Here is a 12,792-nt window from a genome sequence, read left to right as displayed (position 1 = left end):
TTTGTTAACTTTTAAGACAAGAATAAACAATAAAGGCACTTTTCTTGTCTAGTATAATTTAAAAAAGAAAAATTTTCGCGCTTATAAATGTAAATTAATTTAGTCAGTTGTGTCAACGAGTATGCCCAATGCCCACAGTGAAGTAACATTTTAACCCTTTCTTTTTCGATTAGGCTAAGTTTTCTAGTTTGTTCGAACGGTACGTGCGATCAGGGAAAAAGATAAGCTGAGAAAATAAGGAAAGGGAAATAATTGAGAAAAAAGGGAAAACTTTCAGGTCGTTTTACTCGCGGTTTGCAGGGGCTCGCACCTTTGTAATCCACGTTCATGGGGCTGATCCTGCGATTTTAGCATGCACGCACCAAACATTTTTTGCTCGTGCTTCGAGTTTTTATTATTTTCATAACGATAGATTCGCACCCTGTTAATAATTTTCAAAAATAAAAAAGTGCTGATAATATAGTATTAAGATTTTTAGCATGCGCTACGCGCTCATATATTACTCTTAATAGTGAGTTAAATATATCTTCTTAATGAAATCCCACAAACAGGCCGCCTGTTCTCTGTCGGCATATATAAACAAAAGACTAGCTCGAGTGCTCTGTAATATAGACCTATTCATATAGAACCTAATATGCATCGATCCTCTTCGTCATTTAAAAAAATGCTTAGAATGTAAAATGTTTAGGCATAAATCGCCACAAAGCAAGCCTATGCGCTTGCATCATTTACTAAGTAAGAGCCATATCCTTTTTAAAAAAGTATGTTAAACAGTACTTAAAAGACAAGTCCTCCCCAAGAAATAATTGATTTGAATGAATAAAAAGAAAAAAAAATCCAACACGTATAACACTGAAAATTTCCAATAAATCGGATGTTAGATAAGAAAGTTATGATATTTTAAAACTGAATTCAATTTTACAAAACAGTTATGCACATCCTAACTGGTCGGTATATGCAAATGAGGCAACGGATGACATCATCCACTCACCGTTTCTTTTGTATTTTATTTAACATAATGAAATGTGAAATATTCTAATTTTCTCCTCATTGTCAAGTTTGAATGGTGTTTGATCATTTCCCATGGATATGTGGAATTACCACTGATTTAACATTTTGATCATTATTGTCAAATTTGTAAAAATTGAAATATTGTATGATTCAAACAATGAAAATAGAGAAAATAGTAAGTGAGGGACATCATCGACTATCTCGATCATTTGAAGCATGTCACTGAGTGGTGCATAATTAACTATTTGGTGAAAAATAAGCGAAACTTAAAAATGTCATAACTTTCTTATTTTACATCAAATTGTGATGAAATTTTCATTGCCATACTTGTTTGATTTTCTCTATAATTGATTCAAATCATAAATTTTTTCTGGAGTGGACTCATGCTGGGTGTACCCGTCTACCTGACATTTAAATATTTAATTTTGGGTCAGTGTTTCAAGACTTGCAGCTTGCACTTTGCACTCGCATTAGGTCGGAATCAAGGTCGGAATATCTAAATGAAAAAATTGCCCCCCCCCTCAAAAAATGTTCAGTTAGAATGCCCCTCTTCAGGTCTGAATTTCCTAAATTTTAAGCTCGCGCTTGCAATATTTGATAAGTAAGATGCGTATGATGATAATCATGATGACAATGACTTCAAAAGGTGCTTCATGACTGTGTTTAGATGTAATTCTAACAAAATCAGCAAAGGATGGCACTAGCATTAGATGACTATGGTGAGATATTTATACTCTTAATGGATTCTAAAATAAAGTCCTTATATTTTCCCTGGTCAATATATAAAAAAATCCGCCATGGCCCGGTGGATCCGTCCATGCATTCATTAAAGTGCAGAAATTTGTATCTTTCTAATAAGAAACACATTAACGAGATTACTCATGGTTCCTTTCATTTTGTGTGTAAGTTTTGTATCATGGTTATTTCTTACAAGGGTAATTAGGTCATAAAAGGGCCATATACCCTATTTCGTTTTCGGATTAACAAACCTTCGGAATATCCGAACCTTATTTCGTTTTCGGATTATCGAACCTTCGGAATAACGCCACAAATGTTCGGATTAACGAACCCTTTTACGTTTTCGGATTAACGAACATCGAGCATTTACGTGTTTCGGAATTACTGAACCTTTGGAATTACGAATCGTAACCCTTTCGAAGGGGGGGGGGGCACACGTACAGTAAGAACGGCCAAAAATCACCCAAAAAGTTAGATAACCTCGTCCAAATGCATGTTTCACTTCGATTTTGAATGATATCATAAAAGACCAAAAATACTAAGTAGGGGGACATTTGATATTGTGTCCCCCTATAGGGGGAACGCGTCCGCCTGTCCCCGCTGGTGACCTCCTCCATTAGGTTGTGATTGTTGTTGGTTTTGGATGAAAGACGCTTAATTGTTTTTAATGTGATGATCCATGATGAACTTTTTGTGTCAAATTTTTCGTGGACGAAATGACCATCGATCAATTTTGGTGAAATTATTTTCATTTTTTGTGTTTTTTTTTTTGCTTGTATTTTTTTTCGGGGGAAAATGTGCCCCCGCGTACCTTGACTTTGGGAAAATCCTGGATCTGTCCCTGACTATATTGTTTTTACTAGAGCATGATTTTTTTTCTAATAATAGATTACAATAATATGCATCGAACCCAACGCCAGCTAAGATAATGGGATAGGTAAAATAATATGCCTACACAGTGCGTATATATAAAAAACGGACAGTTTTGTAAAGTCTATAAATAAATTTGTTTCAAATTATGATATCTATATTTTTGATGTAGATGCTCATCATAATTTGAAACAAAAACTTTATAGACTTTAATTTTCAAATATGTCCCGTTTTTTTTTATACGCACTGTATAATAATATCTTAGGGCCTAAGTTATTCATTAATCACTGCAATCAATAAAGAGTGCATAATTGTGTTTCTACTAACCATTAAACAATGTGTGCACATGCATGGCATAAACAATCCCCACCAAACCTGCAAAGCGATGGGGGGGGGGGGCATCTACATGTACTTCACAAAGTGCGCGAACGAACAGTTCTGGCGCGCCGAGCGGTTGTTGTTATTGCAACGTTGAATGAATGAAATTCGTGTACAGCTGATTCAATTGCCGTTGTTGTCGCGCGCTATTTTGCCCATTTCGAACTTCGGTATTGAATGCATGCAGCGTGCAGTGCAGTCTGCAGAGCAGCGTACTCAGAATCGTATTGTTGGAACTGTGAAGGAAACACATGTTTCAGAAGTGGATCGAGTAGTACGAGAAGAAGTAGAATTCTAACTATTTGACCCTACTGCTAGACATAATTAAGGAGCGAGGAACAGGTGTAATTTTAAAAGTAAGTGGTGATAAAGCCGGCAAAGTCATGAAAGTTTAGTAAAGTAACTGCGTGCCAGCGACTGCATCATTGCAGAAATTGAATGACAGACTGGCATGCAATTGCCATCTGACATTGGGATTTTGGGGGGATAGTGCTGTTTTCAAAGTCTGAACTATAGTATTAAAAGTTGTGAAGTCAGACGAAAACTGTTTTTCTTTTTATTAATGTTATGCTTTTGCACTTGTTCTAGACTCTAAACATGCTTGCAAACGTTTTAGGCTATACCGGCCATTACTGCGGCAGCCCGAACACGTACTGTGTTCGGGCTGCGAATAGCTTCACCCAAGCTCACCGGATCCGGACCGGATCGGCCAAAAGAGATTCGGGAATTTAATGATTATTGATAATATTGTACGAAATTGGGATGAAGGAATCAATACATACTTACAACTTAAGCCGCAATATTCACAATCCTCAAAACGAAGAAGTAATGTCCCAAAACTAGGCAAAAATGGAGGGATGTTTTTCCGATGTGCATTAAAAGTCGTTTGTACAGGAACCAATGGAGGATCGATATAGCCTTTTGACGAGGCAACGAGATAAATTTGATTTTTGTCAGCAAACAGGCGAAAAAAACAAAAACAAACAATAAAAGAAAAATATACTTAAAAAATAAAATGATAATTGAATATGCGTAATATTTGTGAATTTTAGTAAGTTCGCATGTTCATCAGATTTGCCAATAGCACTAAAGTCCATATAGAAAATATAACTTAAGGCCCCGACAAAAGGCTATCAACTGGGCGTTGTGGCGTGCGCCTGTAATCCAAGCTGTGGGGAAGTTACAACTTGATGCAGAGGTTCGAGGTTCGAGCCCTGGTCACGTCTTTCGGATGGTGACGTTAAAGGTCGGTCCCAGACGTAAATAATCATATCTGATTGATACACGTCTGACAAAACTCAAATACACACACACACACACACAGGAGAAAGATTACATGAATATTCATGAGTCTAGTTCCGTAAATTCTTGCTTTTCCCTTTGCCTGATAACAAGTCAACATACGGCTTTGGTTTTTTCTTTGAAAGAAATAACATATTTTCTTTTGAATTATTTGTTTTTTCTTTCTCCTTCATTTTTTTTTCTTTTCTTCTGTTCTATTTTATTTTCCTTTGCCCTTTTTTATTCTCGTTATTTTGTTCCCCTACCTTCTCTTCATTTTTGGGTCGGTTTTTTTTCTTCCTTTTTTTTAGTTTTCGCCTTTGTTTTTTTTTTATTCTTTTTTTCTTCTCTTTTTTTGTCTCTAATTTTCTTCTTGTCTTCTTTGTTTTCGAGAGATAATACTCATGGTGTCGTACTACAAATTTTTTATCATTATTATTATTATTATAGAAATCTACAGATAATAAACAAGCGAAGAAATAAATTAATACTCATATATTAAAGGATATTTTCAGGGGCGTACCCAAAATTTTCCGTGGGGGGGGGCAAATTCGTCTGCCCAAAAATTTGACAAGCAAAAAAAAGAAAAGAAATTGTCTTCAACCAGAAATAAATGATTTCGTACCAGAAAAAAAATTGACAAGCAAATAAGAAAAAAAAAAGGTCTACAAGTTCAAAAGAGGGGGCACTTGTGGCTCGTCGGGATCAGTTGTGATTCGTCATGGGGGCAGGGGTACGTCCATTGCATGAGTTATGACTCGTCAGAGGGGGGGGCAGTCTACCCCCCCCCCTCTCTCTCTCTGAGGTACGCTTGTGAAAATATTCGTTGATCAAAATTATTGAGTGATCAGCAAATCATCTCTTTAAGATATTGATGCCCATTTTCTGGAACCCAGCAACTGAAAGGTCTGCGCTGACTCAGCCTAGAATCTAGAGGACTCCGTGATGTGAAATGATTTTAAAGACATTATCACGAAGTCCAATGCTGGCTCCCACATATTTTAATTTTGTTCTTTCTCTCTTGTTATGTTTTCCATTTTATTTATTTTGTATACTGTGCATGCATGAATCATTCTGTCAGTTTGAATTGTATGTTGTATGTTTTAATGAGAATTAAAAATAAATAAATGAAATGAAAATATATGCAAATCTCATTATCATCCAACAACCATTTTCATATACTCTTGATGCTTATATCAATATCAATTTGTAATTTGTTTGAACGGAGATTATAAGATGATCATGAAATATGATTAAAATTCATATGTTTGTTTCTAGATTACTATGTAATCTTTCATCTTGTTGGCATTCTTTAAGCCTCAATCATTGAGTATATAAATCTCTGCGGGATAAGTATAGGCCTGTAATTACAAAGAATTGAATTGCTCATTACATATAGGATGCATAAATTCGCCGGGAATCTTGCTTATCTGATTGTTTTCCTGGCATCCAAGAGGCGCTTTTTTCGAATACGTCCCGTTCTTTAGGCCAAGTAAAAAAAGAAAGTAGTTGATCGTCCGGGTTTTTTGAGAGCGGTGATGAGGGAGGTCCTTACTATTTGCTATCTTACTATTTTTTTTAAAAACAAGGAGGCATTTTCTCGGCCCATTTTTGACAATTAGTGATGAGGGAGGTCCTTACTATTTACTATTTTTTTTGCTATTTTTTATTCAAATGGTTGTCAGGCCATGTCAAGCTCGAAATATGTGATCGATGCATGCTCAATATTAATAATAAATGAGTAGAAATGTATATATATATATATATATATATATATATATATATATATATATATATATATATATATATATATACATACATATATATACAATTGATTGGAAATCTATGGAAAATGTATTATGCAATAAAGATCTATCGATGTATTTATACCGATGTATACCGGTACTGTATTGTAAAACAAAACGTTCATGTCAAGTAAATGATTTAAACATTATTCTATATTAATATATATATATATATTGTAAAGGTAAAAAATGCATGGGGGTGGGGTCATTTTTATTACCATGGAGCCATGTTTAGTTTTCCAGAGCCAATCTCTTTTTTAGTTCTGGGCATGGTTTCGCATAGCAGTTTTCCAGCTACTTGTATATTCATTAACATGTTGTTTAATACTGTTCAATTTTTATTCATTTTTTAATTGATATCAAATGTTAAATGATGATTGAATTAATTGATAATTGTTCACATAATATTTATTATTTCATGTTTGTAACTGTGTTAGATATATATACTAACTAATTTTTACAATTTTCCATCAAATTGAATAGCTCAAGGAAGAATAAAGATTATCAAATTTGAACAGAATTGGCACTTCTTGGAATCCCATTAATTATTTTCAATCTTGATAAAGAATAACCAAGTTGAAATTATTTTTTTTGAATATTCAATGCACTGCCTGCTGACGTTAGAAAACTCAATTGATTTCACAAGTTCACATGTTGCGCCAGCACAGTCAATAACAAACATCCCAGCACACAAGTCATGCATTACCCAACAGAGTCACAACAAGCACAGTCAATCACCGTTACACACATCGAAGTACAGGTGCTATCACTCACCAAAAAACCCGCCGAAATACAAATTTACATCATCAAAATTGATTTTTCTGAGCCATATTTCCAAAGCAGGCGACAGATTAGTTCAGATTCAGGAAGCGGGGTCCCCGAAAATGCACTAAAAATGAAGAAATCTGTGATCTTCCCCGGATCTTCCCCGGATCTTCCCCGAGTTTGCAAACTTTATTTTCTTGCTAATTTATGATGGTATCTTCAAATTTCCAATAGAAAACCAAATCAGATTTTTTTTTCTTTCCTGCAGTTACGGCAATATCGACTATGCTTGTTTTTGAAGTTGCGAGAGAGATCCCAAACCACATGAAAGCAAATCGCTCGCCAATTTCGTGATTTTTTTCGCTATTCAGCAGCCATAAAAATAGGAAATATCAAGAAAATTGATGCTGCAATGAAAAAGGGAACATCAAAAAAGGAACATCCCGATTTTTTTTTTTTTTTTTTTTTTTTTTAGCCAATTTTTGAAAATAGTAAATATCAAAAATTTCCATGCGGCGGCCAAAATAGATGCGCGCGAGGACGATCAACTACTTTCTTTTTTTACTTGGCCTTATATATCTTAATTGTTTTGCTTATAAGAATTAATGAATAATAATGATGACACTAAATCAGCTTATCTATATTTCTACTGCAGTACCACTGAAGTATTGATGCAGAAATCAAATTTTGTGATAGATTTTGTCATAACATCCCAATAAAAGTCAGGCCTTTGTCATGAACCTTTTCCATTTTTCTATAACAAGTGCGTCGCAAGGAGGCGGTGGGGTGGCCTTCCCAATCCTAACGCCACCCCCCCCCCCAAAAAAAAAGAACATGAGAAATGGTGAGAGCGAAGGGAAAGCAATGGCGAAAAAGATAGCTTTGCGGGATTTTCTTTCTCTATAAATATTTGCTTCCGCGCAAGTTTGCGAGGAAATCATGAAAATATAGTTTTCTCCTTTGTTTACCTTTCCCTGTTTTCCCATCTCGGCTTAATGCTATTTTGTTTCGTTGCGGCATGAAGTTTTTAAAAATAATATTTGGGAACGGAACTTTTATTAAGATTACAGGTCAAAGTAATATATTTCTTCAAATTGATCAATACCAACTTTCCGATCCCTAGGTAAGGGCGGTAAACTATATAATAACAATGATGTCAATTACCCACAAAGGCTACTTCTTCCGCTTTTCAGCTCTTTACTAGTGAATTTATTTGGGGCAGCAGACGGCCTTATCATGAGCATGTAAAGGGGCAGTTATAAAAATTGTGAAAAAAGTACAATATTACTAGATGTATGGCAGTTCATATCGTCCCTGTTTTCACGAAGTGACGGATGTGCGCGCAACTTTTAAAAAGCTAGTTTTGAGTAAATCGCTTGCAAAGGTTTAGACCTCGGTCTCAACCTCTTTAATGTATGCAGGGTGAATAAATATAATATTTTCGTAAAGGGCATATTCTAGACAATCTTCAGTTCCAATCATTTTCATTTTCCTTTATTATTTAAGAAGATATAGAGATATAAATAGAACCATATTTTCGTGAAAAAAAAATATTACGGGATGCGCTTAGATTTATTTTCACGAAGTGACGGATAGTGCTCCGCACGCATAACCGTCACTTCGTGAAAACCCTAAATTCAAGGACGCGCTTCAATTTTGTTTTTACGAAGTGACGGAAGAGGCTCCGCCTTAGTCCCACGCATAGCATTGTGGATGCAATTCCATAGATAGGTTTTAAATATACATAAACTCTTAATTTGCTATTGCAAACAAAATTAATCCTAAATCAATAGGGCCTGCGCTTCTGCTTTTAAGTACAAAAATCACTTCAAATACCGTTTTCTTTTTTTTTCTCATAATAAAAGGGAAGCCCAATAGACACACGTTTTAAATTCTTAAGCCTATTTTATCTCAATATCATATTCATTTTTGATAGATGAACACTGAAATACGAAAGCATGGTATAACAGGTCATGAAAATGTGACTACAATAGTCAAATTGTCTTTTGTCTTTGTAAATTTATAAAAAGTATAACTATATTCCCTTTGTGTGCTCTGGCTCCGTTGGGAAATTGAAAATTCAACATTATAAACTTTTGTTAGTTTAACCTCCTTACACCCTCCATAAAATGAAATCCCGATTGAGTGTCTCATAAATGTTGTCTATTTATGTAAAAAGTATTCTCTGTTAAGGCCGAGTTATGATTCAACATTATTCTTTGAGATTTAATTACCACGAAAATGGTATTAAACTAAATGTGGAACTAACTTGCCAAAGGGCAAGAAGAATAAGTAAATTAAGATTGCTACCCCCCCCAAAAAAAAAGAGTAAGAATTTGTCAAAATAAAGCGAGCCAATTTCGAGTTATATATCAGTCTTGCCCCCGCCCCACCCCCCCCCCCTCTCGATCTCTCTCCATTTTTTCCTTTATCACAATGGTCATGCATTCTCTCCTGAAAATCCTATTAAAATACCTTTTCATGCAAATTAAGAGTTATGACTTGTCATAATTCATTGAAAATACTAACTACATAAAATAAATCTACAGAGTTAGCAATGTGAATAAATTTAGATGAACACTTTTAATTCTATAACATTAAATCATAGCAGCAAGTGACAAATAGAAAAGTAAAATATAACATTTTTTCCTATCAATCATTTCGATAAAAGGTATGCTTAATAGATTCATTAAAATATCATCTCCCTATAATGTTAACAATGTCGATATATTTTTGATAAAATTTTTATTTCAATAATATAGGACCATAATCGCTGGTGACAAACACATCGACATTCATAATCATTACAATTAATCTAATATTGCGCTGTGAAATGTGTAGGAAATAATCCACCAGGTACACATTGACATAATTTTGTCAATTTATACATTGAATAAAACTTGAATATATGCAACAATATATTTATTTGTATGTCATACACTGCTTAACACAATCAGCATTCCTAGTCTGTGAATGCCACATTTAGAAATACAGAATTGCTAACATGTATCAAATTCTACTTTCAAAACATTCCAATGACAAATGAATATGCTTTCAATCACAAGAATACTGGAATATAATCAATGCTAGTGGTGCAGGAAAGTTGTATTCTCTAATGTATATTTGTATTGACATACACATATACAAGTAAAATGGCATATTTCTTTTCCCTCAAAATAGAAGTAACATAGTCAACATTACTAATTACATTCACTACTCTTTTTTATGAAGAGAATGTCATAATTAAATCAGTCGACACAATTGCCTTGAGAGTTATTTCATCTTTTCACACACTGTCAAGGACTAAAAAGTCAAATAGTGCTAAATGCTTGTCTTTACCGAAGGAACATGTAAAAACAATTATAACTATGAAGGTCAAGAAGGAAATATAATTTTAAATCAATAATTTAACGTCATATCAAACAGGATAATTTTTAACAAATTTATAATAAAAATCACAAACGACAGCGACAAAAGCAATAAAATTTCCATCATTCTCAAGTTATTGGCTAAATACACTCATCAATACATTTCCAAATTAAACACTTGGTTTTTTTTAATTGCAAATTGTCAGAGTCCAAAACAGGAAGATATATCAAAATACACATTAGTTCCTTCCAAATCTGAAATCTTTACAAAAATTGTCTTCATAATTTTAGCAAATAACGTCTTTGAACTAGTGGGTAAAAAAGAGTAAAATTCTTACTACAAATAGACAGAAAAACATGTGCTGTAGTGTATCTTTAACCTCAAGCTAAAACGTATCATGCATTATTTCTTTCTTGAATAACATTCAATAACAAAATTTAACAGTTGGATATTCTGGAATAAAATGATGATACATCGACTATAGAACTGCATGAACCAGGTGTGTGAGTGATGACAAATAAAGACCTGACAATTTTGTAGAGAGTTGGGGGATTAAATTGAATGAGTTCTCACACTATTGTACAGAAAGGGGGGATATCAAGCTTAAAATAAAAAGCAAAAATAACTAAAATCAGCGTAAGAATTCTCACACCCCTGATAAACCGATAAAACATTACCTCTTGGAAGGGTGGGGTGTCTGTATAAACACATTTAGCCTTTGAAAATGAATTCACAAAAACCTAGCTGATTTTCACCCTTACATCCTTACTAGTAATATATCATGCAACTATCGAATTTCACAATACATGTCAGTCTAATTTGTACGATTGTTATTAATAGAGAGTACATTTCAGCACAATACAGCTAGTAACATTCCGTTTTTTTTTTAATGTAGAAATATGCAGTATTTCTGTTTAAGATAGCACCAAGAAAAATGAAAACATGCCAAACAAATGAAAAAAGGGTAATTCTTTTGCAACCATATGTGGACGATTTGTATAAGCAATTTACACATGTAAGTATAGCAGTATAGCAGATAAGTGATTATTCTGAACTTTATATTTGACTGTATATATAAAATATATTTAAAGGACTTCATAATTATATCACTATAAAAGCACAGACTAGTTGAAGCAGTACAGTTTCATTATATAATACACTGCTCTAAAGCTGAAACCAGATTTGAAAGTCCTATCAAAATTAAAACTAAACTTATGTTGTAGTCAAAATCACAAGAAAATAAATATTGGTATCAGTTACCCAGCTAGAAAATAAAGAAAAAGTTATATGAGAGCCCTGATCCCGGAAAGGCCATGGGGCAGAGCCAACTCCTTCACATTTTTCACAAGTGTAGAGAGAGTTTCATCATCAGAATTGCAGTCTAGAGTTCTCAGAAGATGTTTCTAGTTTGGTTACTTCAACAGTTCAAAACCAGGGCACACTATTAAAATCCAGTCACTACCGATTCAACTGTCATGTCACCAAATCAGATCACATCTGCGGTGTTCAGGGAATTATCAATGACCCATCTGACAAGCGTGTCGGCCCTGGATCCAACCTATGTATGTAGAATGAAATAATATACAAATCATCTGTTTGTTTTCAAAGTTTTTTTGTCAATCCAATATCAAGTTTGTAGGATAGCAGACTCAATATTTTAAATTGTCATTACCAAACAAAAACCTGCTCAGTCAGTATGGTACTAAAATTACAGCAAATATTTCAATTAGATGTTTCCAATTTATAAGAAAGTTTCAGCTGAAAATATGATCACATGTCAAATTTTCAATGCTCTAGGGCAGTACACCAAGCATTTGTCATAATGGGAATAATGCTCTGTAACAACTTAGAAATACATGTATATCTGCTAAATTATAACATATTTCAAAATTGATATTTCCTGGTTATAACTTTGAGTCAACGTAGTTTTATAACTTCATTGTTTACTAGATTTGCAATTGAAATTCATTTTGGCAGTGAGTGAAAATCAATGGATTGCTTATACTGACAGGATGTCATGTGAGGAACACTATGAAAATTCTCACCTGGAATTGTATCTGACCATCAGCATTGTTAAATAGCAAGTGTACCAGTTCCAGGACTTCTCTCGTTTGTTCTCTGAAACATCGCTTATTGTATATACTGCATCTGAAAAAAATGAAAATATCTTCATCATCATGATTATGATCAGATCTGAGGTGCAGTTATTAATGTAGATTATTTCATTTTCTGTAAAATTTCATAGAGACAAGGGCGAGAAAGTGGCCACCAAACAACAAAGTATAAAGCTCTATCTACATTAGATGTAGACTAAGTTTGGACTTAATAAGATGATTTATTTAAAACATAAATCCCCAGTAATCCTTGGTTTAACTAAGGACTCAACTTATTTTCCCACATGGGTTGGCCACTAACTTTACCAAATTAATTCATGATCTCAGCATTCACACTGTTATTTATTTATAGAGAGCCCCCCCCCCCCTGCGGGAGGGGATTATCTTTCCATTACATATGTTTGAAAGTACTTCTAGGAAATTAGATGATGACTTAACTAAAGTAAAGCAGACAATAGAAT

At 33.9% G+C, this 12,792-nt stretch overlaps 1 protein-coding gene across 1 annotated transcript in view; it reads left to right on the top strand.

Moving 5' to 3' along the window:
* The first annotated feature begins 3,175 nt into the window (after window positions 1-3,175).
* LOC121413511 (CTP synthase 1-like) overlaps window positions 3,176-12,792 on the top strand; it is a 31,456-nt gene continuing 21,839 nt past the window's right edge. The window contains exon 1 of the mRNA XM_041606343.1: window positions 3,176-3,353. The gene's annotated coding sequence lies outside the window, so the exon portion shown is untranslated. The remainder of the gene's footprint in view (window positions 3,354-12,792) is intronic.

Source organism: Lytechinus variegatus, chromosome 4, assembly GCF_018143015.1.
Source record: "Lytechinus variegatus isolate NC3 chromosome 4, Lvar_3.0, whole genome shotgun sequence".
Taxonomy (NCBI): Eukaryota; Metazoa; Echinodermata; class Echinoidea; order Temnopleuroida; family Toxopneustidae; genus Lytechinus; species Lytechinus variegatus.
This window is presented reverse-complemented; position numbering and strand designations above follow the sequence as displayed.